This window comes from Lemur catta, chromosome 1, assembly GCF_020740605.2.
Source record: "Lemur catta isolate mLemCat1 chromosome 1, mLemCat1.pri, whole genome shotgun sequence".
NCBI classification, from domain to species: Eukaryota; Metazoa; Chordata; class Mammalia; order Primates; family Lemuridae; genus Lemur; species Lemur catta.
The window spans coordinates 84,938,950-84,961,087 of record NC_059128.1 but is presented as its reverse complement, the minus strand read 5'-3'; the positions used below and the strand labels follow the sequence as shown (position 1 = coordinate 84,961,087).

The 22,138-nt window shown below is 39.0% G+C and overlaps 1 protein-coding gene across 2 annotated transcripts in view; it reads left to right on the top strand.

The window, feature by feature from the left end:
- The first annotated feature begins 1,591 nt into the window (after window positions 1–1,591).
- FAM214A (family with sequence similarity 214 member A) overlaps window positions 1,592–22,138 on the top strand; it is a 126,744-nt gene continuing 106,197 nt past the window's right edge. Inside the window, exon 1 of one of the 2 annotated variants that reach the window (XM_045529576.1) lies at window positions 1,592–1,680. The gene's annotated coding sequence lies outside the window, so the exon portion shown is untranslated. The remainder of the gene's footprint in view (window positions 1,681–22,138) is intronic. The other variant, XM_045529548.1, reaches the window with a different exon arrangement.

Sequence of the window (22,138 nt, the reverse complement as noted above, 5' to 3'; positions counted from 1 at the left end):
GCAAATGAGTGGTTTCTCATTTGTTGTCTTTTAAGACATAATTTCCATTAATTGATTATTAATCTAATGGTCATCTTCTCTTCCAGACCAGAAGCCTTCCTGGGGGAAGCCCTTGCCTGTTTTGTTTACTGTTGTCTCCAGCACTCGGTGCAGTGCCTGGCACACACCAAGTATGCAGGAAAATTTAGTCAATGAATAAATGGTGTCCCATTTATTTAGTCACTACACATACACTGAACACCTACTATGTTTCAGGTGTTGATTTTGGAAGTGGGCTACTGTCATAAACAATACAGACCCAACTCTGTCCTCGTGGCATTTACAATCTAGTGGGCAGGAGGTAATGGAGACCCAGCAAATAAACTCAGTAACTTCAGGTTGTGTTAACAGCTATGAAGAAAACAAAACAGTGTACTGTGGTAGAGGGGAGAGTCAGGGGAAAATCTTACAAAGACTGTGACACTATGAGCTAATGAATGACAGGGAGCCTGATATTTAAATAAAGGGAGAAGGCAGCGAGATGAATGTTCCAATAGCAGAAATAGCCAGTGCAAAGGCCCTGAGGCAGCACTCTCTTGGCTTATTTAAGCTACATGACACAGTGAGAAGACAGTGTGGCAGGGGCATAGTTGGAAGAGGGTCACACAGCAAGGGATAAGGCTGGCAGGGGCAGAGCAGGGAAGGCTTTGTAGCCAGGAGAGAGACTGGATTCCAGGAGAAGCAGAGCAGTACAGTGTAACAAGCATCAGAGGCCAGGCACAGTGGCTTATGCCTGTAATCCTAGCACTTTGGGAGTCCAATGTGGGAGGCTTGTTTGAGGCCAGGAGTTTGAGATGCCTGAGCAAGAGATCCCATCTCTACAAAAAATAGAAAAATTAGCTGGGAGTGCTGGCACACACACCTGTAGAACCATCTACTTGGGAGGCTGAGACAGGAGGATCCCTTAACTCCATAAGTTTGAGGTTGCTGTGAGCTGTAATGACACCACTATACTCCAGCCCAGGCAACAGTGCAAGACACTGTTTAAAAAAAAAAAAAAAAGTCAAAGGAGCTGGTAGACCAGGCCTATCTTTCATGGACCTAAAATAACATAGAAATACACATACAACAGGAACAGAAACTTGACTAGTTCCAGCTACCATCTTCCAGGTGCTAACTCTTCGTGCTTCAGCCCTGGGCCTCTGAACTTCAGGACACCTGCCCTTAACGCCGCCTTTCCTGGGGATCAGCTGCCAGCAATACAGCACGGCAGGGACGGGTCAGCATCTCACTAGCTCTAGATATTTGCAGCTCTGCATTCTTGTGGGGCAGATATCAATTCATCAACACAAATGTCAAGGTACTAGGTTCAATGTCAGTATCATTATAACACTAAAAAACATCCTGAGAGGAATCAGGCTGCAGTATCAGGCAAAACTATTTTGGGTAAGCCAGGCTATGGCAGTTCAAGGGCCCCCTCCCTCAACAAGCCAGGGATCCCTGATGCGCGAGTCTCTCTAATTAACTTCCCTCGGGGCTCCTCCCTCGCGCAGACTCCGCCCTCCGCCTTGCTCTATTTACCGTAGAAGCGGCCCGACCTAGTCTACTGTCGCTGCCGCTGCTGCTGCCCGTGGACTCAGATCCTCATCTCGCCCTCTGTAGCGGCGAAAGCTCCAGGCTGGTGTGGACACGACCGAGTAGGTATGTGTCTGGAGAAAAGCGTGGGCGGGGGGAACGGTGGGAAGGGGTCTGGGGGGTAAAGACACAAAAGATGAGAAGGGATGGGGGTTGCCCGGTGGGGGGTGCAGAGGTTAAAGAGGCTGAAAGCTTTTGTACTGGGAGGAGGGGGGAGACTCATCTGGAGTATTCAAGGGGGATGAAGTGGAAGTTGGGGGCAGCCCTGGGAAGGCTGAGAGAAACTTGTATGCATTTTATGTTAAAAGGTCAGTGTGAAAAATAATCCACAACTTGTAGTTTTTAAACCAGTAGCATGGTCCTTTAAGAGAGGCTCCAGAATTAGAGCTTTGGGGTAAAGTTCCGCAAATAGGAGAAACATTTTTTGTAAACTTCTCATTTGGTAGTAACCACTTTGCTACATTAAAGCCAAGGACTTTGCAATCATAGGTGACCAGCAAGAGCCGTGCAGGTTAATAAATACTGGGAAAGAGGCTCCGGGGCAGTTTCCATGGCAAATGTAAAACTTCTGCAAATTGACCAAGGGGTTGAATAAAGAAAAAAAAAAAAAGGAAAGAAATGTAAAACTTCAAAATAATCAATCATGGGATTTGGGAACTGAGAAGGAATTTAGACATCTTCTAATATACAGGGGCCAAAACTGACCCACTTTTGGATGTGTTTTGTTTGGTCTGCACAGGGTTAACTTTTTATTTTTATTTTTTTAAATAAGGCTTTCAGACAGGGCATGCGGGCCACTGGTGCAGTGCTCACCACTCTCTCTGTCACCCTCCACCTCCCCTGACTTGTGCTCCCTGATTGGGCCCTGGAGGCATTTGGGTTTGTGATCTCCAGTTAACTCAGAAAGCTCATTCTACCAGCGAGCAAGGGAGATGACTCCCACAATGTGTCAGTAAAACAATTAGCTATCTGTGAACAATTGGATAATATTGTCCTCAGTGACTTAAGGGTTACAGTGGGAGGCTCTGAGGAGAATTTGTTCAGACCAGCTGAAACAAGAAAAAATTATACAATTTTAAACTGATGCTGTGGTATTTCTTTCCCAACACAGTTTAACAGAAAACTATTTCTTCAGTCCCAATGTTTTTGTGAGGTAGATGTTACAAATATAACTATTCTCACTTTAAAGACTGAGAAACAAGGCAAAAAAAAATGCCTTAATTTAACACCCATACCTTGATTTAAAAAGTCCTCCAAAACCTTGAACTCCTTTATAAAGTCATTCTGATAAGCAAACTCATCTTCACAAATCATGCAAGCAAGAAAGTTTGTGTCCTACCATTTATTTTTATTTTATTTGTTTTTTTTTTTTTTGGAGATGGAGTCTTGCTCTGTCCCCCAGTCTGGAGTGCAGTGGTGTGTGATCATAGCTCATTGGAGCCTCAAAGGCCTGGGCTCAAGTGATCCTCCTGCCTCAGCCTCCCAGGTAGCTGGGACTACAGGTGTGCTACCACACCCAGCTAATTTTTCTTTTAAATTTTTTGTAGAGATGGGGATTCACTGTATTGTCCAGGCTGGTCTCAAACTCCTGGCCTCAAGTGATCCTCCTCCCTCACCCTCCCAAAGTGCTGGGATTACAGGCATGAGCCACCATGCCCAGCCTGTCCTACAGTTTAATAACAATGATGCCATTGAGAGCATTTTGTTTCCCTAGGAATCCTAGCATAGGGAGTGGGAATTGGGAAGCAGCCTTGACACAGGGCTAGCTCCAAACGTGTGCTTGATTTCTCTTTCGGAACCTGAAGCAAAATGCTCTTCCTCCTTTCCTTGCTTTTTCTGCTACGAGAGAAGAGGGTGGGGATGTGTGGGTGAGAGGAGAAAATGGTTCTGGAAAGGAGAAGCTTTCTGGTTGTAGAATCCACAGTCCCACAAGCTGCTGAAAGTAGGGTTGACCCGAGCTTCGCTCAACCTTTTTCCCTCATTTTGTTCATTTTTCATTTTGTCCTATTTACTACTGCCCTAATTTAATATTCACTGCAATTTTCCCAGGGTAACTCCACTCTTTTCCTGAAGTTGCAGAAAACATCTCTAAACCTGCTGTGGTTTCAGCCGCTGGTAACAAGGTTTCTGTGACATAGGGATTGTGTGGATTTGGGACTAGGATGTTCCTGGCTGTCCAAAACAAAGTTGTATTCAAGGGCTCACGTAGAAAGGCAACTGAATTTAACAATGTCATTTTGTGTCTTTAATGAGCATTTCTCATTTTCACAAAAACACACTTCTATTAAACTTTTGCTTTAATATTCTGTCTCTCTCCCTCTCCTTTTCCTCTCCCCTCCTGCCCCTCAATTGTTTGCTATTTTTTCCTGAACTATTTGAGAATAGGTGGTAAATATCATGCTTCTTCAGTGTATATTTCCTAAGAACAAGGACATTCTTCTTTATAACCACAATATAGTTAACACATTCCAGAAATTTAACATTGACTCATTATTTTTTATCTAACCTACAGTCTATATCCCAATTTTGTCAATTGTCCAGGTATTCACATTTTTCTCCCACCAACATAGGATTAAATCATGCCTCTTTCATCTCCTTTATTTATTTTTATTTTTTGTAGAGATGAGGGTCTTGCTATGTTGCCCAAACTGGTCTCAAACTCCTGGCCTCATGTGATCCTCCCAAGTCAGCCTCCCAAGTGCTGGGATTACAGGCACGAGCCACCATTCCTTTAATGTGAAATACTCTTTCCTTGTCTTTCATGGTATTGACAGTTTTGAAGAATTCTATTTTATGTTCTTGAATTGATTTATCTCATGTGCATCCCCAGCTAGATTATTTCATAAAGGATTTTGTGTCCTCAGAATATCACTTCTGGAGACACGTGATATCTGTCTGTCCCTACTGGGTGATGCTAATTTTAATTACCCAGTCACTGTCTATTTTTTTCACTGTATGTTTACTACTTGTCCCTTTGTGACCAATAAGCAATCTGTGGAAAAACAATAAGATCATGCAAATATTCTGTTCCTCCCCAAACTTTTCCCCCTAGATTTAGCATCCATTCTTGTTCAAACTGATCTTTTTGCCATGATGGTTATAAAATTGGTAATTTTCTAATGTTACCACCACTGCATCTACATGTATTAAATCACATTCTGTTGCTGGGTGTAGTGGTGTGCACCTGTAGTCCCAGCTACTTGGGAGGCTGAGGTGGGAAGATTGCTTGAGCCCAGCAGTTTGAGACCAGCCTGGGCAACATAGTGAGACCCTGACTCTTTAAAAAAAAAAATGACATTCTGTTGTAAGAAAGAGTCTTCCCTTCTTGGTCTTTTGTTTGTTTAAAGCTTTGTTGATATGATTCATGCACCATGCCATTCCCTCTTTCAAAGTATACATTCAATATAGTCAGAGTTGTGTAGCCAATCACCACAATCAATTTTAGAACATTTATCACCCCCTCAAAACCCCATGCCCTTTAGCAGACATCGCTCATTTCCCTAGCCCTAAGGAACCACTAATCTACTTTCTTTTTCTCTAGATTTGCCTATTCTGGACATTTCATATCAATAGAATCATACGATACGTGATCTTTAGTGACTGGCTTCTTTAACTTAGCATAAATGTTTTCACTGTTCTTCTATGTTGTAGCATGTGTCAGTACTTCATTCCCTTTTATTGCTGAATTATTACTTATCTGTATGGACATATAAATTTCTATTTTTATTTAGTGGGTTATAATCTTTATTGTTCTTATTTATTTTAATGCTCAACTTGCCCAGATTTGGCTCTTTCAAGTTGGTTTTTATTTCCTTTTGACATGTCCCCATCACTTTTTTGAACATTTTCTCTTTTTGTTTCCTTGTAAGACAGCCTGATCTAACATTTTATTTCTAAGCTCATCTTGTACCTTCCTGAATCTAGCTTTGGAATAAGCCATTTCAAGGAGCTCTGGTCCCTTTTAATGAGGGAACAGTATTGAGAAACCAAGATCTAGGTGCTGGCATGCTCCTTGCTACTGTGGTGTCAGTACTTTCTGCCCTTTGGGGAATATGAACTCCCACTGATAATTCCATTCTAGTCTGATCCGTAGGGTTCTTTTTGCCTTCCTCCTCTTCATATTTGTATCTTTTCTTCCCTGATGAAAACCCTGCCTCCCAACAATGTCATTGCATTTACTTATTTGCTCTATCCTACAATACATATCATTTCAGAATTGCTAAAACCATGCCACTATGGAAAGCTAATCTACTAACTAGAGTAAAGGTTTGTTTGTAGTTCTTTTCTCCATAGACTGAGACTCTAGTCAAAGTTCTATGTTCACATATTGGATGGATTAGTTCTTTTTCTCCTTTCATTGTGGTTTAATTGCTCATTGGAAAAATAATTGGGTTCACTAGTTCATTTGTTTCTGTTCGTATTCAACTATAGTTTTTTACTCCATCTTGCCTTAGTCTTATTATTTAAATATGTAGAATGTTGTTATGCTTCTAAAAGTAAAAACTATTTAAAAAGGTATACTCATGGACGTGTCATTCCCAGACCTCTCTTACCCATTGTAGGTAACTAATTTCTTTATTTTCTGGTGTCTCTGTCCTGTCTTTGTTTTTGTCAAAAATAGTGGATCTATGTATGTTTTCTTTCCTTTTTCCTATAAGAAAGGTAGCATACTATAGATACTCTTTTGCATTTTTCTTTTTATCTTGATAATATAGCCTGGAAGTCACACCAAATCAGTTCATAGGATATTTCCTTTCTTTTTTTTTTAACCCAGCTGCATAGTACTCTATTGTGTATATGTACAATATTTTATTCAACCAGTCTCCTATGCTGCAATATACGTTGTGCATATATGAATATATTTTCATATGCTTGAAGATATATCTTTACTAGATTTCTGGAAGTGAAATTGCTGGTTGATGGTTGAACGTATGGGTAGTTTTGTTAGCTATAGCAAATTCGCTTCATGTGGGTTGTGTTTCTCCACAGCCTTGCAACAGAATGCATCGTTTTGTCATTCTGACAGTGAGAAATAGTATCTCGGGTAGTTTAATTCATAGTTTGCTTATTATGAATGAAGGTGAACTTCTTTAAAGGGTCATTTTTATGAACTTTATTGAAGTACAATTGAAATCTTATAAACTGTACAAAGCATAAAATTTGATCAGTAGATAATCGGTATAGGACATTACCCTCATCCCCAAAAGTTTTCTTGTGGCCCTTTGTAATCAATCCCTCCCTCTACCCCCAGGCCCGGGTAACCACCAGTTTGTTTTTTGTAATTATGATTAGTTTATACTTTCTAAACTTATACATAAATCATACAGTATATACTTTTTTGTCTGGCTTCTTTCAGCATAGTGATTTTGAGGTTCATCCATGTTGTGTGTATTGGTGGCCTGATCCTTTTGATTGCTGAGTAGTGTTCCATTCTTTGGCTATACCACATTTTGTTTATCTCCTTACTTGATAATGGACAGTTAGGCTGTTTCTAGTTTGGGGCCATTGCTTATAAAATCACTATGAACATTTGTGTACAAGTCTTTGCATAGACATACATTTTTGTTTCCCCTTGGGTAAATACTTGAAAGAAGAATGGCTTATTATGAGTTAAATTGAACACCTTTTCTATCTTTTGTGATTATCAGTTCATATCTTTTGGCTACTTCTCTATAAGATTTTTGGTCTTCTCTATTTTTAAAGTTCTTTATATATTAAGAATATTAGACTTTTACTGTACTATGTTACAAAAATTCTCTCCCAATTTGTCATTTCTGTATTAAATTTGCTTAAGGTGCTTTATGCACAATTTTAAGTTTTTTTATAGTCAAGTATATTGTTTTCTTAATTGCATCTGAAATTTGAATCGTAATTCAAAATCCTTTCCTTATACCCATGTTATAGAGAAATTCACCGATGTTTTCTTCTGTTAACATAGCTTCACTTTTTTACATTTAGATTCCTTATCCATTTAAAGTTTGTGTGTAGTGTGAAGAAAGGATTTCATTTATCTTTTTCTAAATGGCTATCCAGTTGTATTGGATCTCAGAGGTTCTTTTTATTTTGCCCCAGTGATTGGAGAATTTGCCTCTATCATATACTATATTTCTATATGTGCTTTTCCATCCAATTCCATTGGTTGGTCTAATTCCTGTGCCAGTATCACCTTGTTTTAAGGATAGAGGCTTTGTTGTATGTTTCAGTCATTTGATAAGACTAGTCCTTCTCTTCTTCCCTCCCAACTGATGTTCCTTTTCACACTTTCTAGCTATTCTTGTGTGTTTATTTCTCTACAGGAACTTTAGTATCAACCTTTCTGACTCCAGAAAAAACAAAGCTTATTGGTATTTTTAAAGAGATCATGTTAAATTTATAAGTTAACTTAGAGAAAACTGACATTTTGATGAGTAGATGTTCTCTCATCCAAGTACTAACTAGGCCTGACCCTGCATGGCTTCAAAAATCGGGCACATTCAGGGTAGTATGGCTATAGATTGATTAGATGTTCTAACCAAGAGCAAAGGATATATTTCCATTTGTTAAAGTTTTTTATTAAATACGTTGAGGTAAATATATTCAAAAACTGAACTACATACTACTTCCATACTACTCTACTTCCATAAGAGAGTTTAAAAAAAAATCTGTCTTGCTTTCTTTCTATTAAAAGAAAGCAGCAACTTAATAACATACTTCTTAATTACCTTTAATTATATTCAGGAATTATAAGCATCTTGGTCTGCAGCATTAAATTTTGCTAGATAGCACTCCCTTGAGTATGCTCCAGATAAATATGAAGTGTAGCTGCTTCTAGGTATTAAAAAACCCTAGTCACAATAAGGCTGTATTTTGTTTTCTTGAAGAGGTCTTAGATCCTGTTCAGAATCCGAAAGTTATGGATTCTCTTTTCCTCAAAGTACATAAGCTTACAACATTTTTATAGGCAAGAGGAGGGGCAGAGACTCCCTGAAGCCAATACTTAGATACTAGCTTTGAACCCCTGCACTATGGGTTGTATGTTACAGGCTTACAAACCTACAGATGGGTGAGTAATACCTGGGTTTGGGCACTTTACATTCTGACAATAATACATATTATCATGCTTCCCTATTCCTTCTGAGGGATTTATAACTTAATTTGGTTCTAAGCAAATTTTAATTTGGCATTCAAGTTCTCACCAAGATCATCATAGAGTTGTCCCTGTAAAACTGGTAGAAAAGAGAATAAGCCTGGCACAGTGGCTCATACCTGTAATCCCAGCACTTTTGGAGGCCAAGGCAAGGGGTTCACTTGAGCCCAGGAGTTTGAGACCAGCCTGGGCAAGATAGTGAGACTCTGTCTCTGCAAAAAATTTAAAAATTATCTGGGCACAGTGGTGCATGCCTATAGTCCCAGCTACTTGGGAGGCTGAGGCAGGAGGATCACTTGAGGCCAGGAGTTTGAGGTTGCTGTGAGCTACAATGATGCCACTGCATTCTAGCCTGGGCAACAGAGCGAGACTCTGTCTCAAAAAAAAAGAGAGAAAGTATCTACCTTATTCTTCCACTGATGATCAATCTGTCCATTAATTCCATGTTAAGAATCTAAACTTTAGATTCTAATGAATTTATATGTTGTGAATAAAGTAGTTAATGCCATACCTGTACATATTCTGAGCATTAAGGAAGATTCCATGTTTTGGGATGCTCCATGTCTAGCATTTAATCTCCTTCATGTTTGGAAATTTAGCTCTAGAGTTGACAATTCTAAGAGACAAAGGCAAGAAGGCAAAAGGTTGAATTTCTGCTAATGCCACTAGTATCTTTCAGATACAAAATCCAAATGCGGTAGTAAGGGGCAACAGTAAGATACCCCCAGAATTCTGGGGAACAATGATCCTCTGCAGGCTAACCTGCACATATTCCCACTTGATATCACATTTTAAGCACTTACACAGGATGCCTGCTGGGGAGATGAGGCTGGTGAGGGTGATATGGGTGGAAAGATCACAAAAGGCCTTGTTTACCAACCATAGAGTTTGGATTTTGTTCTAAGACAAAGGGAACCACTCAAATGGAATGGCATGATCAGATTTGGCCTTTTGGATGAATTACTCTGGCTGTTGAAGAGCGAAATTTGAGGGTGCAGAGGTCTTCTGAGGCAAGACAACTATTTAGGAGGCTGTATTAGAGCAACAATGAAGACCTTAAAAGGCAGTGGCAGGGATAAGATAGGACTAAAGGGATTTGGGGTTGGCCTAGGAGAAGGACCCAGCAAGGATGACCAGATACACTCAACAAGGATGTGGAAGTGCTGGACCTTGGACATCACTCCCTGTGAATCCTTTTCTCCCTAGCCAAATGATCTCCTTCAAAGACTTCTTTCCATCTCCTGCCTGACTGCAACAGAAATAAACTGTTCTTCAGTCCCAAGTGCTACCAGCGTGAAGGCACAAATAGGAGAGGAGGCAGACAGTAAAAAACAAAACATGTACTTATGGTTAGGAGGCTAGCCTCATCGTGGGGCTCTGTGATTTCTGAGCTTTGGTAGCTTAACCCAGGTTCTTATAGGTCCAAGGCTGGGGCAGGCTCACGCTAACGCTGTGCATTCATGCAGTGCTTCTACTTTCAAAATATGTACTTCTATTTTCATTCTCCTTTTTACTCATCCAAGAATAACTTTCTTATTCTTTCCACTGTGTCAACTGGCAGTTTGCTTTGGACTATAGTGAAAACATTTTCCAAAGTTTTACCATGGCTTGAGTTTCCAAAATCACTACCATTCTTGCAGATTTGACCAAGTGTGTTTGTTTAGTTTAGTGAGTTATAATACAAACAGTAAAGTGAATAACATGCACTAATCTTAAGTATATAGTTTGAATTTTTACTTATGTATACATCTGGATAACCACCATCTAGATAAAACTACAGAACATTTTCTGTACCCCATGAGGTTCTCTTGTGTACTTTTCAGTCTACTCCCTGAAAGGTTAATCACTATTCTGACTTCTATAAATATCTTTTAGTTTTGCTTATTCGTAAACTTTATATAAACAGAATCCTATACTAGAATTTGTTTGTGTCTGGCTTCTTTCACTCATTGTAGTACCTGTGAGATTTCTCCACTTTGTTGCTGGAGCTGGTTTTGCTTTTTTTTTTAATTGATGTGTAGTTCTCCATTATGTAAATATATCACTATTTGAGCATTTGGGTTGTTTCATCTTCTGGATATTATGAATAAAACTGCTATGAATATAATGTACAAGCAAGAGGACATGTTTACTCATTTCTTTTGGGTATAAAGGATGGAATTACTTGATCATAAAGCAGATGCATGTTAACTCTAGTAGAAAGTAACGAGGTTTTCCAAAGAGATATATCACTTTGTACACCCCACCAGCAATGTTCTACATCCTTGAATACTTCATATTGTCAGTCCTTTAAATTTTAGCCTTTCTGGGGTGGTTTCTTATTGTGATTTTAATTTTCATTTCCCTGAGCTTTATTTTATATTGTCTGTCCATTTGAATATCTTCCTTTTCCAAGTTTCTATTCAAGTCTTTTACTCAATTTTTTATTGGACTAGTTGCCTTTTTCTTTTTCTTTCTTTCTTTCTTTTTTTTTTTTTTTTTGAGACAGAGTCTCACTCTGTTGTCTGGGCTAGAGTGAGTGCCGTGGCATCAGCCTAGCTCACAGCAACCTCAAACTTCTGGGCTCAAGCAATCCTACTGCTTTAGCCTCCCGAGAAGCTGGGACTACAGGCATGTGCCACCATGCCCAGCTAATTTTTTCATATATACATTTTTTTAGTTGTCCAGCTAATCTCTTTCTATTTTTTATTTATTTATTTATTTTTAGTAGAGAAGGGGGGGGTCTCACTCTTGCTCAGGCTGGTCTCAAACTCCTGAGCTTAAACTATCCGCCCGCCTCGGCCTTCCAGAGTGCTAGGAGTGCCTGAGTGCCCAGCCTGGTTGTCTTTTTCGTAATAATTTTTAGGAATTTTTTTAAATCGTGGTTCTGACTCCTTTGTCAGATATATACAATACAAATATCTTCTAGTCTGTGATTTACAAATGTCTATTTGTAAGCAAAGGTAATTTTATATTCTTAACCTAAAGGTTATAAAGAAGATTGGGGAAAAATTCTGAGGCATATTTCATCATATTCTTATGAATTAAAGAAGTGAGTCATAGTCTCAGATAAATTATTTTAAAAGGTATTAATTTAGTTCAATTCAACTAGCCATTTATGAAGCATCTGTTAACATCCCCTAAGGATTCCAAGTGTGTAAGATAGCTTCTCCCGAGGAGGCAAGGGAGTCAACCCAGGCTGCTCTTGGGTGAGAAAAGGCATGAGTAATGTGCTGGAGGGTAAGGATGAAGGAGAGGCTAATTAGGCCCAAGGGGAGCCAGTTTGGGAAGAGGATAAGTCTTGAAGAGCGGAGCAGTAGTTTTCCATGGTTGGGTAGGCTTTGCAGGAAAAGGGAACATGAGAAACCATGCTCAGAGGAATGAAAGGGCCATGTGCCAAAGAGCAGCAGGGTTAGGGGTAGTCAGAATGCAGGATGGGAAAAAGTAGGAATGACTTATAATAAAGCAGAAAAGTCAGCCACATGAGGATTTGGGGAAACTTGTTAGCACTGTTAGAACTTGGGACTTTATTCTGTATACTGGCAAGCCACCTAAGGATTTTCAAATTATGGAAGTACTAAGATCAAGTCTGAATAGATTAGATATTAGAACAAGGGATTTTAATCTTGTCCGGCCTTGAACCCCTTTGGCAGTCTGGTAAAGCCCACGAATTTTCCTCAGAAGATAATTTTAAATGTATAAATTAAAACACATAGGAGTTAAAAGGAATCCAATAGTGTTGAAATACAAAATATTTCTTAATTGTGAAGCACATTGTAAAAGTCTAGTAGTAGGTCTAATATTATCATAATTTCAAAGTGGTAATGGGTATAAATGGTGTCTTGAGATATATGTATCAACTTTAATTGTGATATGAAAATATCTGTAATTTATGTTGGTAAGAGTTACTGCTAATATTGTAGTTTGCTGCTTATGTTCATAATCAAAGGAAATGCTATCAGTTAGATGTAAATGAAAATTAAAAATGTTTAATTATGATATGAAAATATCTATAATTTCTATTGGTAACAGTCGTTACTGCTAATATTGTAGTTTGGTGCTTAGGAAATGCTAAATTTGAGTTAGAGGTAAATGAAAATTAAAAGTAAACTTTTTTCACCAAGGCCACAGACCCAGTGAATTCTATGCATGTACCCCAGGTTAAAATCCCCTGTAATTAGGATACCCTGGCTGCTAAGATAGACTGGAAGAATGGATAAGCTGGAGGCAGGTTGGCTAGTTAGGAGGCCATTTCAATGGTCCAGATAAGCCTGAAAGGAGGCTATGGTAGTGGGGTAGAGGGCAGTGGCTGGTATTTGGAAATAGAATCCAGGTGTGTGTATTGGAGGTGAGTGAGGAAATGGCTGGAAGTGGGAGAAAGGAATGACTAGAAAAGTCCAGCGAGGTTCCTAGCTTGGGTAGTGGACCAAGCCACACTAACTCTTACTGGGATTTCAGTCATAACCTACTAACATATCTCCATGTGTCTACCCTTGCCCCAGTGTGGTCTAATTTCAACAGAGCAGTCAGAGTGAACTCTTAAAACATAGGTAAGATCACATAATGTCTCTGCTCAAAGCCCTGCAATTGCCAAAGTCCTTACAGCCATCCCTAAGGCCCCATGTGATCTGGACCTCCATTCCCTCCCTCTCTGACCTCATTTTCTACTGTCCCCCACCTCCACACCCCCATTCACTGAATTCCAGCTGCAATTGCTCTTCTCAAGCATACAAGGAAATGCTCCTGCCTTGAGCCTTTGCATTGACTGCTCCCTTGGCCTGGAACAGTCTTGCTCTAGATAGCCGGATACCACCTCCCTTAGCTCCTCCAAGTCTTTGCTTTCTTAACCTCCTTCATGTCACCGAGTAAGGCCTACCCTGACAGCCCTATTTGGAAAAGCCTCCCTCAAAATCCCACTTACTCTGCTCTATTTCCCGCCTCTTACATACCATATTACTTATTTATTGTCTATCTCCATCCACATGTGAGCTCCACAAGGACAGGGATTTGTTGTGTTCACTGATGTTCCAAATATCAACAGTGACTAGTGCATAGCAGGTGCTCAATAGATAATAGTAAGAATGAAAAGGGAGGCTAGTGATGACTCTCAAAGAAAGAAAAGACAGGAGAGAAGTAGAAGCTTTCAAGAAATAAGAATGTTGTTGATTTAATAAATTGAATTGGAAGGATCTGTGGGTCTTCTGGTGGATGTAGATAGCTGAGTGGCCTAGAGGTCAGAGGAAAGGATGGTTGGTGCTAGGAATGTAGGTTTGGAAGCTTATTAGCATGAGGGAAATAGTTGAAGCCTGGACTTGTTCAGAAAGTACTTTAGACTGAGAAATTTGGGAGAAAAACTAATGTTTAAAAAGTAGTCTGGCTGGGCAGGGTGGCTCATGCTTGTAATCCTAGCACTCTGGGAGGCCGAGGCAGGACGATTGCTTGAGCTCAGGAGTTCGAGACCAGCCTGAGCAAGACCTTGGCTCTACAAAAAATAGAAAAATGAGCCAGGCATGGTGGTGCGTGCTTGCAGGCCCAGCTACTTGGGAGGCTGAGGTACCAGGATCCCATGAACCCAGGAGTTTGAGGTTGCAGTGAGCTATGATGATACCACTGCACTCTACCTGGGGTGACAGAGCGAGACTCTGTCTCAAAAAAAAGAAAAAAAAGGTAGTTAGATGACATTTTAGATGAGACAATTAACAAATAAAAATTAAAAAATGTAGTCAGAAAAGAGGTGATAGCAAAAGAAATAAAGAACAGTAGAAGAGCCATGAGAGAAATTATTAAATTTAAAAGGGGAAATATATGGTGATTGTTTTTGGGAAATTAGTGCAACAAAATATATTTTTAAACTAGATTTTCAAAACATGTGTAATGGATTTTTTTCTAATATTTTGGCAATAATTCTATTGTAAAACAGTGGGGTTCTATGTGTGTCACAATGTTTTACTTTGGCATTGTTTGTATTTTGTATTTTCTAGCTGAAAATAAAAGGTACCAGTTCATGTTTCCATGAGTTTTTGAGTCTCAAAGGAGAAATGGTAATTATCTGCTTTAATTCTAAGCAATCATATATTAAAATATACTCAGCCCCAGGTTTCAGTGGATCACACAAAGAGACTGACATGAAAAGTTGAAAAATTTTATGTTGTATATTTGAAGGACATGTATGAAAATGCAAAATAGTCACAGCATATAGTCCACATAATTTAGAGGACTGGCTTATCCTATCGAACACAAGAGAGTAGAGAGTTACGTGTGAGAGAAGAGAACAATTTAAATAGTGCAAGCGCTCATATCTGCCATTCCACCAAACTAGTGTAGTTTTCTATGTAAGCATGAGAAGCAAGGCATGAAGAGGCTATTCTATTAGTTGGTATTAGTTTCCATGTGCCTCTTTTAGAGTAAGCATCTCACTGTGCTAAGTGTAATCAAGTCATTAAATTCCACTAAAAAATCTTTTGGTGATTTTGACTGAGATAGCATTGAATTTATAGACTGAGAAATCTTACCTTCAAAACATTGACTTTCTATCCAGAAACATGGTCTCTCTCCATTTATTTATATCATTTATGTCATTGTGGGCTTTTTTCATATAAGTCTTTAACATTTTTTATTAGATTTATTTCTAAGTGATGGGATGGGTTTGCTATTGTGAATGGATCCCTTGCCCTTAACATTTTCTGCCTGGTGTTAATATACTTGAAGCTATTAATTTTTAAAATGTTGATCATATATTCAACCATAATAATAAATTCTATGAATGCTATTAAACTATATCCTGTGAAATAGTTTTTGTCTCAACATTTCCATTCACTTGTATCTTATGTCTCTTTTCACGTTTTAGCATATTGACAACTTCAAATATAATAGTGAATGGTAGTGGTAGAAGTCGGTATTCTTGTTTTTTCAAAGGACTGCTTTCCTTGAATGTTTCACTATTAGGTATCATCCTTGCTATAATGCTTGGTAAATGCTCTATAAGAATTCCTCTCTTAGCTCTCAAAAATATTTTAATAGGAATGGATATTAAATTTTGTCAAGTACATATTTCAGCATAAGATGATCATTTGGCTTCTATTTCCTTTAATCAGAAAGTATGGTGATTTGTATTAATGGACTTCCTAATGTTGAAGTCCTATACTCCTAGGACAAACTCTTTTGGTCATAATGTAATATTCCTTTAATACATTGCTGGAGTCTGTGCTAATATTGCATTTGGAATTTCTGCTTCTGTGTTCATAAGTGAGATTTGGTTTTTGTGGTTTTTTGAGGGGGGAGGACGGAGGAGTACTTCTCATTTTGTTTTATCAGGATCACATTGGTCTCAGAATGAAATGGGAAGATTTTTACCCTTTTTCTTTGCTCTGGACAGCTTATATAACAAAGGAATTATCTGTTCTTTGGTTTGGTAGAACTTTCTCAAACTCTGCTGACCCTGATATCTTTTTTTGGAGTAAATCTTTGACTCACTTTTGAATTTCTTAGGTGATGATCAGTCTATTCAGGTTTTTGCCTATTCCTTTTTTTTTTAATGGTACAGTGCTTTATTTAATTTTTTTAGTTTTTATTTTTTGAGACAGAGTCTCACTCTGTTGCCCCAGCTAGAGTGCAATGGCGTCATCATAGCTCACTGCAACCTCAAACTCCTGGGCACAATGGATCCTCCTGCCTCAGCCTCCCAAGTAGTATACTACAGGCTCCTGGACTACAGGTGTGCGCCACCACACCCTGCTAATTTTCCTATTTTTAGTAGAGATGGGGTCTCGCTCTTGCTCACGCTGGTCTTGAACTCCTGAGCTAAAGCGATCCTCCTGCCTCAGCCTCCGAAAGTGCTAGGAGTACAGGCATGAGCCACTGTGCCTGGCCCTCTGCCTATCCCTGATTCCATTTTATAGTTGACAGTTTCCTCCAGATTATCCATTCATTTTCATTTTCAAATTTGTATAAAGTTATAAATTTTTCTGGTAACTAAAGTTATCTTCTGTAAGATATAGTATCTCTCTAATATCAAATATTGTGTTCTCTTCTTAGAGAGCTGCAGACGTTTAAACTGCAATCTATTTAATTGAAGACAACAAGGGACAATTTCCACAGCAGTACTATAGCAACCAGACAAAATCTCATACAGCAATTAGAAGCTTGGGTATTTAGGGATTTGGATATCTTGGAAAGAAAGCCTGTAAAAAAAAAAAAACAATTTGAATGGTAGGATATATATAACTAAGAGCATTTTCAGTCCCTTGGTGCCCCAACTAAATAATAGCTAAAGAATGTTAGAAACTCAGAAGAGTTTAACAGGGCTCCCTCATCTCTTCACTCCCCCTGGGCCATCTTATCTCCACCAGGAAAGACATTCATTCTTAATTTTAGTCGGTCTAAGAAATATAGCATTAAAATCTTTGCTTGACTATTGAATTACCAGCAGGATCATCACAGAATGCATCAATGTCAATTCCTTGACATTTCAATTTTTTTCACCAAGCATCAGATTCTATCTTCTCCATTTTTTTTCAGTCTAGTTTAATGAATCACCTACATCTTTATTTTCAGTCTGTTATCTTGAGCAATCCATGTCATTAATTTTCAGTTTATCTTTTACTTAGGATGAGGAAAAATGTTCAGCCTCTTCACTTTCAGGGCACACTTTCATTTCCAGGTGGCACATCACTGCTGTTGCAAAATGCTGGCATATAAATGTCATCACTTTATTCTCCTCTGTTGGATTCTGCAAATTTCATCGTGTTACAGTACTATACTTCTGGCTCTACTTAGGGGTCATGTTCCAGTTAATAGTTTGTAGTTTTACTAACTCTTCTTTTTGTTGTTTGCTTTGTTTCAGATGTGTTGAATTTTAGAAAGCTCTGAACTAAGCTTTATTCTGACATAAATAAAAATATCCTTAGATTAAAATGTTAATACATGGGGGTTAGTTCTATATCCTTATCAATGTAATATATTTGGAAAACCATGAATATTTAAAACAAAAGCAAACAAATGTAGGTCACAAACTGAGATATATTAAGTCTGGGTCTGTCCATATGGTGCATATTAAGACCCAAGTAGTCTAAACACTCCAGACTAGACCACGGCACAATCCAGGCAGGAGTCATGTCAGTCTTGTTCACTACGAAATTCCTAATGCTAGTATATGTCTGGCACATAGTAGGTAATCAGTACACACTGTTGACTGAATAATTAATTTACATAAGTAGGGAATCTAATTCAATAACGTATTTTAACTTTTTCACTCATGATTTGAAAGTGATGTAAAATTGTATTGGATGTTTTTGAGTTTCAAGTGTCGGACATGTTCAGGTTGCCTTTGTTAGTAGGGGTTTACTGGAAAGATTCACAGAGCCTTAAATGGAAGAAAAATGTCAACAGGTATACAGTCAGCTTCACAGAAAAATGGACCATCATCCCCATCATTTGGGACCGGCACCTCTAGCAGCCTAACTGCAGCTCTTGGCTTGAGAGCACTTGGTGTTCTTTCAGAACTGGGTGTCCGTTGCTCCTTTCTCCATTGCCCACCCTTAGAGAGGCCTTTGTGTCTCCTGCAGCTGTTACTGCCCCTAACCCTCCCATCACCACCATCATAAAGAATGTGATTAGCCAGTCACTAACCATGATGATGCACTCCTGTTGGGCTCAGTTCTCTAGCACTGGGCTGCGTTGTAAGCTACTTGCCAGCCTATAGAGAGTTGCCTTTAGGTCAGGTATTGATTTCTGGCTCAATCACTTGTGGCCGGCAACTTAAGGCCGCATAACAAAAAAGAGAACACAAATGAGGCAGGTACTCTGAGGTACTTTGCGTGAGCTAGTGATATCTTACTGTTATTAAAGGCAATAACCAGAGACGGTCTTGTGTCAGTATCTAACAATCTAAATAGCCATACTGACTTTGTTTTATATTCACATGGCCACATCTTCACAAAACATCTCTGCTAGGTGAATTTCATTTGCTAGACAAGACGTCAATACCCAGTCATGTTTCCTAGAATCATCATGGTGTTTCCTGATGAAGACACAGAAATGAGACATAATTTACTGAGAGAAAAATGTCATGTATACAGCACACTGCAGAGAAATTCAATACATGGATATTTATGAATAAGAGCTGGGGAATTTTTTAGTTTTTATGTGACTTCCTATAAATCAAACATGTCTGAAGTATATAACTCTCAGAAAAACAATTTCTGCAAAATGTCTGCATGTTGGATTTTTCTGGTATATTTCATGAGATTATGAGATATAGTACAAATGATATTGAAGTCCCAAAATATGTGCTCAGGATAAATCTACCAACTATTCTCAGAATTATGCCATACTGACCTGATGTGAAGTAGTGATTTGATTCAAAGCAAAGGCACTGTGAATTTCTAAATTGTGGGTTACTGTCTGAATACACAGTGAGTTCATTTGGGTCCAGGCTACCTCTCTCCACATGTAAAGAGTTTCAAAATTGTTCCTTCTCTCATGGGTGACATGATTACCAAATCAAAAGGATATTTCTCAGTTCTTACCTTATTTGACTTCTCCACAACAGCTGACTTTGCTGAACACCCTTTCCTTCTTGATCATCCCATGATATCAGTATCTTCATCTACTCTCCTGGAATAGCCACCGTTCGTATGCTGATGATTTCTGAGTAACACATATCCAGATGAGACCTTATCCCCAAGCTCCAGAGTAGAGTCTTTTTCTGCCTTCAAAATATCTGTCTACAGGTTTTCCAAGCACAATATATCTAAAACTAAATACTGGCCAGGCACAGTGGCTGGTGCCTGTAATCCTAATATTGTAGGAGGCTGAGGCCTGAGGACTGCTTTAGGCCAGGAGTTGGGGACCAGCTGGGCAATAGCTAGACCCCATCTCTACAAAAAATAGAAAAATTAGCTGGGCGTGGTGGCGCATGCCTATAGTCCCAGCTACTCTGGAAGCTGAGGTGGAAGGATCACTTGATCCCAGGAGTTGGAGGTTGCAGTGAGCTATGATGATGGCACTGCACTCTAGCCCAGGACATAGAGACCCCTTCTCAAAAAAATAAGATAATAAAATAAATAATTTACTCCTGTTTCCCATCCCTACCTACATCCCTCAGTGGCCAATCTGATCTTTTTCTCACATTTCCTATCTTAAAGTACCCAGTGGCCCACCAACTATTCCAAGGAGGATAAGGGACAGGACAGTTGCCCTCTCTCTTTACCTATAGCTAGTGACCACCCAAGTTCTACCAATTCCCTCTCCTAAATCTCTCTCCAGTCTTCTCTACCCCATCCCACTGCTATTGCTGTAGTTCAGGTTTGCATAATCTGGGGTTGGATCACAGCTTCTTTGCTACCTCCTCTCCCACCACTCTTTTCCCATTTCTATTAATATCTTCCACTCTATATTTGAAGCCATCTTTCTGAAACAATCTATTTATGAAAATCTTTCATAGTTTTCTGTCATCTACAAGGTAAAATCCAAAATTACTACTATAGCTATTTTGGTTTGCTATTGCTGCAATGTTACATAACAAACCATTCCAAAAATTAGTGGCTTTAGAACAATTTATTCTTGTGGATCTGTGGGTTAACTGTGGTGATTCTGCTAGACAAAGTTGGGTTGATCTGTAAGTCAGCTTTGGTTTAATCCACTTGTCTCTCATCCTCCTGGGACTAGCAGGTTAGCTCAGGCATTATTTATGGTAATGGCAGAAATACAAGAAAGCAAACAGGCGAGGCCTCTGAAGGTCTAGCTCAGAACTAGTACACTGTTACTTCAGCCTCATTCTATTCAGTAGTAAGTCACAGAAGCTGAGAAATATATTCTGATCTATTAGTGTGAGGGACTGCAAGTTACCTGGCAAAGGCATGGATATGAGGAGGGATAAAGAGTAGGGGCCAACCTGTAATCCTAGCACTCTGGGAGGTGGAGGCAGGAGGACTTCTTGAGCTTAGGAGTTCGAGACCAGCCTGAGCAAGAGTGAAACCCTGTCTCTACTAAAAATAGAAATTAGCCAAGCGTCGTGGTGCATGCCTGGAGTTCCAGCTAACCAGGAGGCTCAGGCAGGAGGATCACTTGTTTGAGGTTGCAGTGAGCTATGATGATGCCACTGCACTCTACCCAGGGCAACAGAGTGAGACTCTGTCTCTAAAAAAACAAACAAAAAAAACCACTAGGGCCAATAGTACAAAATACAAAGTCTATCTAATGCTGTACCTGTCATTACATTTAAACCCCTTGAATCTGACCTTCCAATATGGCATCTTGGTATGTTCTATCATGCCTCAGTGGTGTGTTGTTTCATGTGAGGAACAACCCCCTCCACCTCCAACCTATCCTACTTTGCCTGTCTGAACCCTCTTAATCCTCTAAAACATAGCTAATGTGTTTGTTCTTTAGCAACCCCCTTTCCTAGAGAGAGTTAACTTTCCCTTCTTTGGGCCACCTGTTTTCCTTACACGTGAATTTTTTTGTTATCAAACTAAACTGCAATTATTTATTTACATGGCTGTCTCCCTTCTAGATTAATAAGGCTTTTTGAGACTAAGTACTTGCTTTTCTAGTTTCTGTATCTCTAGGGCCCAGCAAAGTATTCAGTATCCAAAGTTCAATGAATATGGAATTGAATTCAACTTATATTAGAAAAGACATTCTGGTAGTAAAGTTTTGTTGTTGTTTTTTTAAATTTGAGTTGCAGGTACAGAATTTTGCCTGTGAAATTTGAAATAAGAAGGCAGCTAGATGTTCCTTTCTCTCTGAAGCATGGCAGTATGAAATTATTGAGATATATACAGCAGGCAAATAAAAGAATAACTTCTAGAATTCTCTATGCTGAATTGAGCTTTTGGGTTCTGATAGAAGCAGCAGAAATTTGATTTATCAAAAATGTATCATATGTTTGTTTTTACTTCTGCCATGTTTCCCTTTATTGGCCTTTAGTCTCAGGGTTCTTCAGTCTTGCAAAGGAACTGGGTTGGTAGACCCTGCCCTCATTCTACTGAGATGCAAAGGGCCAGTGGGGATCTTCCTGAGAGAGTCAGGGACTCTCATTCTCAGCAAAGTGTGTGAGGCAGAAAAGAATGTGTTGGTGTATGTGTGGCCCAACAGTGGGAGGATACACAAGAAAATGTTAGGGGCAGCTGTATCCAGTGAGAGGAGCTAGGGGCTGGGAATCAAAAGGTACAACTGCCCATTCAAAAAAATAAATACAATTAAAGAACATGAAAGCTAAGTCCTGCTTTGTGAAATGTTAGTAATTTTTAAAATCAAAACAATAAAAACATTTTGTGCATTAAAGTAGAAATAATTTGCAAGAGGGAATTGAGATGAAATAAAAGTAAAAAAAAGAAAAAAATGTCTTACAGATTGCTTTATCAGGCTCTATCTAAGTAAAGAATTTAGTTTCAATTATGAATTTTCCCATTTGTG